The sequence below is a fragment of the Physcomitrium patens genome, chromosome 9 (assembly GCF_059467195.1).
Source record: "Physcomitrium patens ecotype Gransden chromosome 9, ASM5946719v1, whole genome shotgun sequence".
In the NCBI taxonomy this organism is placed as follows: Eukaryota; Viridiplantae; Streptophyta; class Bryopsida; order Funariales; family Funariaceae; genus Physcomitrium; species Physcomitrium patens.
This window is the reverse complement of record NC_143418.1, coordinates 10,597,074-10,603,791: the sequence shown is the minus strand read 5'-3', so window position 1 is coordinate 10,603,791 and position 6,718 is coordinate 10,597,074. Positions and strand designations below refer to the sequence as shown.

General features: G+C 35.2%; 1 long non-coding RNA gene across 3 annotated transcripts; it reads right to left on the bottom strand.

Moving 5' to 3' along the window:
• Window positions 1-3,646: 3,646 nt before the first annotated feature.
• Window positions 3,647-5,838, bottom strand: LOC149988370 (uncharacterized). 3 transcript variants are annotated; one of them, XR_016504760.1, is made up of 3 exons: window positions 4,784-5,316; window positions 4,134-4,386; window positions 3,647-4,043 (listed from the first exon to the last, which is right to left on the bottom strand). It is a non-coding gene; the product is annotated as an uncharacterized LOC149988370 (long non-coding RNA). The 3 variants fall into 3 exon arrangements; XR_016504761.1 differs by having other exon boundaries at window positions 4,188-5,838; XR_016504759.1 differs by having other exon boundaries at window positions 3,647-4,386.
• Between the last annotated feature and the right edge of the window lie 880 nt (window positions 5,839-6,718).

Sequence of the window (6,718 nt, the reverse complement as noted above, 5' to 3'; positions counted from 1 at the left end):
TTATAAACGCTCTTACTCCAATGAATAAGGATTTCTCTATTCGGGATTTTCTACTAGGCTTGCTCTTGGATGGTTTTGTAGGAAAGGTCATCTTCCGCAACCTCAAATCTATGGATGGATTATGGTTTTTCAACCAGGAAAGAGCAAGAATAATAGGATTTGATAGGGTTCTAATAATATTAAAAATAATTTAACTACTATGGCCCTTAAACGTCACTTCTATAGGTTCTGATTCATGGGTGACACTACCAGACAATAAAGGTTGTCCATCTATGACCTCAACGTGAACATGTTTGGATTTTTGTACTAAAGGAATTTTATGACGCTTCGCAAATTCTTCATCTAAGAAACAAGCAGATGCTCCTGAATCTAATAATATTAAGGTTCTCAGTTTTTAATGGCCAATAAACAAAGGGATTGTAAAGCAAAGGGTAGGTTGAGTTGAAAGAAAGGAACTTGGTTGTTGTTGCGATATTTCACTGTCCAGCCGCACGGTTCTTATTGTGGCTGGGCATCCTCGTTTTCTTGAACAAACATGCCCCTAGTCTTGATAATACATCGATTTTGCTTCTTGGGGCAGTTTCTATTTTTGTGGCCTTCTTCACTGTAATACAAGCATAGACCTTCTTCCATACGTTATATTTTTTTCTTCTAGAGTAAGGGATTTGACACGTACTGCATCAATTTCTATGTCTTCTATCTCTGAATATGAATTCACGCTGCTTGCCGATATAGTTGGGGCATGGCGAACCGTATGTTGTCTTGAACGTTGGTCTTGGCGGCGTTAGTATAGGCGGTTATCGTACTTCACAGCTTGGCTAATAGCTTTGTTGAGCATTTGCGGATCAGGAAGAGTTAACAGCAAATCCTTCACATCGTTCCTTAAACCCCAATAGAATTGACTCATCAATGCTTCTTCGTCCCAATTGATGTCGCATGCTAATTGCCTGAAATTCGATGCATAGACTGATGTAGAGCGCATCTCTTATCGTAGTAATCGGATCTTTGTTGTAATCCATCGAACCTTGTTGTATTCACCAAATGCTTCCGCAAATGCCTCCAAAAAGGTTTTAAAGTTGTTTAGTATGGACAATCGTTTCTCAAACAAAGGAGCAAACCATGATAGAGCTTGTCCTATAAGTAAGGTTCAAACAAGCCCAACACGTGACTCCTCCGTTGGATAGAGTTTAGGCTGTAAAACTGTTATCAACCTGATTTGGTTGATGAATCCTCAAAACTTGGAACGGGTACCATCGAACTTGTCTGGAAGGCTAACTCGGGGCTCCTTATGTTGTAGAACCAGTGATGCTTATCGAACTTGAGGCAAAGTTGCTTCTCCAAGTGCAAAAGTTTGAGGCTGGTGCAACCTAGATTGTGCCATTCCAAATGTTCTATCATTATGAAGCCTTGCGACGACTCCTTCAATCTCTGCAGTTCTTTGCGATAACGTAGCGAGGGCATTCATGATAGCATCCAACTTGGACTTCAAACTTTTCGTCATACTAATGTCTTGGCCTCCGGCCATTCTAAGAGAAGGACAGAAATGACTTTACAAGAAGACAATATTGGTTTAGAAGAGGGTACTCTGCAATCTCTAAAATGCCTTAAGAGCTTCAAGAAAAGGGATAATCCACTCTCTCCAAGAAGAATAAGACTCCAATATTATAACAAAAGAAGTATCAGTTTAAAGGAGGGTAATCCGCAACCTCTAAAATGGTAGTACACTTCCAAGCAGAGTGGTAATCCACACTCTAACGAGGAAGAAACTAGCTCTGATATCTGAGGTGAGTGAAGTCTCGATAAATTGTCATAGACACAGAAATACAGGCTCGAGATCTAATAAGAAGTTCAAGAAGAACTGGCAAGAACTAGATTAATTAGATGAATACAAGACCAACACCAGAGAGTTGAGCTAGAGCTCTAAAAGATGTGTTGTCGAGACTGAAGAACTCTTCAGCCTTGATTCCAATATATACTCCTATTTAGGAAGCTTCTCAAGCAACTTCTATCAACTAAGATGCTTTTAGAAGATTCCAGAGACTTGCTTCTAGAAGGTTCTAGAAACTTGTCTCTAGAAGGTTCTAAAGACTATGTCTCTAACAGATATGAGACACTATTGATGGCTGAAAAGATCTATCAACCATCTTCAAAGAGAATAAATATTAGAGTATGTGAGAAATATAATTTGTCGCATCTTAGATTTTCTCAACATATGATGACTACTTCTCGTAGAACTTGTCCATAGAAGGAGAGATAATATTATAGATACACATATTTATTCTAATATTTATCTATATGATTAAGTAGAAATAGATAAAATTAGATTTATTTCATAATTTTTCTAAAGAAGCTTCCTAAAATATACATTATTTTGACTTTATGTATATTAATAGTTGATTAATAGGTTAAAAACTTTGTCAATAAGTTAACCACATATTGATAGCTTGTAAAACAAGCTTATTATATGACACACATAAAAAAAACTTGTCTCGTAAGTTAAAATATGTATCTTATAAAGTCAACATATTTTAGAAGTCCTATAAGACATTGCTATGTAGCTCCTAATTAAGAATATATGTGGAAGGAAGAGTGGAGCCTTCATCACTCTTATTAATATCTTTCTAGTTTTTAATCTTGTTTCAAGTATTTTTAATCTTTTTGTCTTTAGCAATAGTCATTTTAATTTAATACTATATCATCTTTATGTGATTTTTCTAGTCTTTTTGAGTAACAAAAGAGTGTATTGATATTTTAGTTCTTTGAGGTTCATATTCTTCATACCTACACATAAAGAGGTTTTGACAATAAAGGCTGGAAAGATTTATGTATATAAGGATAAAGACGTATATCTATAAATAAATAAAAAAAAAAAAAAAAAAGAAGAATAAAAGGAGAAGAAAAAAGGACATTAGGCATTATCATAGCTATTATGCTTATAGAGGGAGAAAACATAACAACAAAAAATGGAAAAATAAGTTGTCGTACAAAAGGAGATACGAATTTTTATAATAACACTTAGAAATCATATGTAATAGGTAATTTTTGAACCAAGCCTATTAATTCTAAATAAGTTTATATAAACTAAGCATGAGAAGCTATAAGTTTTAATATAAGTAGAGTTTCCATAATAGCAAATATTGGTCAAAAGTTATAGACTTAACAAATATAAAGAAGGAACTTATTCCACCTATTTTAACAAATTTAGAAAAGAAAAAAGATAAGATTAAAGAGAACAAAATTGAAATCTGTAATGAGGATGTTATAAAAGTAATTTATAAAAACAAAGATAAATTTGATGAAAAAATTAATTATTTAAGTAATATTTCCACACTAACAAAATCAATGGAAAGAGAAGTGAAAGCAAATGAGAATTTTAGGCATTATGCTCAAGAGATGTTGAAAATTTACAACTCTGTCGGTTTAATGATTGTTTTATCATATAAGCAATTTTAACACAAAAGAATTTATATTAGAAAAAAGAAAAAAGAGTTCATGAAATAAGAAGAGAAGTTATAATAGATACAAAAGATAAATTATGATTTATTTTTAAAGATCTATGCGTTATTTATTCACATGATGATAGTTGTGTGCCAAAAGAGATGATAACTCTGATTACTCCTAATGAAAGAAATGAAAAATATACCAATTTGGATTGTAAGGGTTTGTCATCATTAGTAAACACTAAAAAAGTATCGGCACATGAAAAAGTAAACTGAATGGAGAAACAAGCAAGCAGACTGTTATTTGCCACTTGCACAAAGTATATCCATAGTTCAATGCTGCCAGGTACCAACTAGTGTACCAAGTGTACCTTCACTAAACAACTCCGGCCAACCACTGTTGGAAAAGCTGAACCAAGTATCAATTAAAGGTACAAGCAAGGAACAAGTTGACAACCAACTCAAATATTGTTCGTCAGGACTAGCCACCCTTTAACAGGAGGATTCGATTGTATTTCATCTGGAGGTTGTGAAGTTTCAACTTTAGGCCTCAGTAAGGTTTCATCGAGAGGCTCCAGCCGGGCTCTAACAAAAAGTCCCAACCTGGCCAAAATCCAAGGATTCGATCAGGTTTCAATGGAGGACTTTGATCAAATTTCAATGGGAGACCATGGCCAAGTTTCAATGAAAGACCTTGATTGAGTTTCAATAGGAGACCATGGCCGGATTTTAATGGGAGATCCTGACCGAACTTTGATAGAAGATCCTAGCCGGATTTTGATCAATGACTCTAGCCGGGTATTGTCGAAGATCTTGGCTAGGCTTCGTTCAAACAGTTGGCCAGGATTTGGTCAAAAATTGCACGGCGATGCTCGCGATCTCTTTCGAGCACCTCACAGAAAATCCAAGGAGTAACTTGAAGAAAAATAAAACAGCGTTTCCGCCTCTACAATAAAACAAGGGAAAAATAATTCAAACAAAATATAACAACCATCAAGTAGTGTAACAATAATTTTAGATCCGACCTCGGCAATCGCCATTCAAAATGAATTGGGAGCTTGTAAAAATTGTCCTCCGATTGTTGCATATCAATATTTGTGTCCCAAAATCAAATTTGCGGCGGATGACCTTACTGAATCCATATTGCCGGCACACCTCCCTCCATTTACTCAATCGAGATTTTTTGGCAATTAAGGCAAGGCTACATTCCTTGCGCAAATTGTTGACAGCACGACTCATAGAGATTATAACAACCAACACCATATACTTCCCACGTAAGATCTCGACAGCAGCACTTGTCGCAATTGCAAAAACCCCGACCACGCAAAGATGAATGGTTTTACCTCCGAGAAAATAGCACCTCCAGAGTCAAGTTTATCATACAGAAACTGCCGCACGATGACAAACCTCTTCATCACAAAACATCTCGGCATTGAAGATCCTCCACTAACGGCAAGTACGCCCGCTCTTACTCACTCTGGGCAATTGAATGCATCAACTATTCCATCTGCACAGAAAACAGGCTCACAATGTCACGACAAGCGACAATTGGAACTGCCAGTTACTCAATGGGATGTCAAAATCCAGCCCTAGAAAAACCAGATTGAATACGTAGAAACATTGGAACAACGCTCCTTTGGTAGAGTCCAAATTCATGCAAGTTTCAAGAGCTTCTAGCACGGATTCGATTAGCATGCCTCCGAAATCGCAACTAACAACCACAGCACAATGATGTAAGAAAGCCAATACGGCCTTCCCTCTTATTTGCCCATGAATGGGTGCAATGGTGATGGCAGTGGCGGTCACTCATTCCTTCCATCCAAGGATGGACGGCAAGATAGTTGCTGCAGCAGTGACTCACCCCTTCCATCGAGATGGAAATAGGGGCGACAGCCTTGAAGGCCTCCCCTCCATCCCATCTGTGGATGGCAAGAGAGGTAGTGGCTTTCGTCGCCATCCTTTGGAGTGTATGCTACTTCTATTAGGGATATCCAAGGCGGCTCCACCACCACCTCAGATATCTGCTACTAGTGGAAGAGGGTCAGAATGGCCATTTAAAAATGGCCACCTTTCATTAAATTCTAACCTATAAAATAAACAGGAATTAAAGTTGTCATTAAATGCACAAGCATGGCATGAATTTAGTCCTTTACAAAATAAAAATAAAAATTATAGAAATATAAAAGACATGACAACATATCTAAAGAAGCCAAGCAAATTTCACAACAATTCAAGTAAGATAATAATTACAATAGGCCCAATATAAGTCATATGCAAGATGATAAATTATTTTTTATTTTTACTGATAATATGCAGTTTTGGAAGGAAAAAAGAGCTTTAGAGCATGAAAAGAATGCATTACAAAAAAAAAAATATAAGCTAAAGATCAAGAAATCTATTATTTATCGTAAATAATGGAAAAATATAGAAGGCTTTCAAGAAATTAAGATAATTATTAATGATAAATTGGATAGAAACATTTAATTATAGAAGAAAAAAGTAATGTTAATTTTAGAAATTATAATTAATAAAATTTAGATATTATTTTATTAAGAAGATGTATGTGAAGGAATAAAATTAGTATAAAAATAACAACTTATAGAAGCAAGTATAAATAAAGTTAGAAAAAAATAAGAAAGTGTGAAAAGCAAAGTCATTAGTTGCCCATGTGTAGAAAAGTCAAAGTAGTTAAAACTACTATAGGAAGTAAAAGCCACCTATGGTAGTTATGGTAGTTAGAAATAAATTAGTTTTAATATGTTTTAAATAATATTGGTAAAAATTCACTATAAAAAATCTATATATAACTTTAAAATAATGTTATTATTATCAAAAAATGTTAGGGACATAGTCCTTAGACCTTTCTAGAGACAAGTTTCTAGAACCTTCTAGAAAGAAGTCTCTAGAAACTTCCAGAAGATTCCTTCAATATCCTCTTAGAATATTCTTTAAAGATTCCCTAAAGATTCTTTAAAGATTCCCTTAGAAGGCTCTAGAAGATTCTTAGAATATTCTAGTAGATTCTAGGAAGTTACTTGAGAAGCTTCCTAGCTCTTGGGTAGTTGCTCGAGAAGCTTCATAGTTCTTGGGAAGCTTCTTGATGCATTTCCTTAGAACCATAGGCCAGTAGTATATATAGGAGTCGAGGCTGAAGAGTTCTTCAGTCTCGACAACACATCTCTTGAAGCTCTAGCTCAATTCTCTTGGCGTTGCTCTTGTACTCATCTGATAATCTAGTTCTTGTCATTTCTTCTTGAACTTCTTGTTTAGATTTCTTG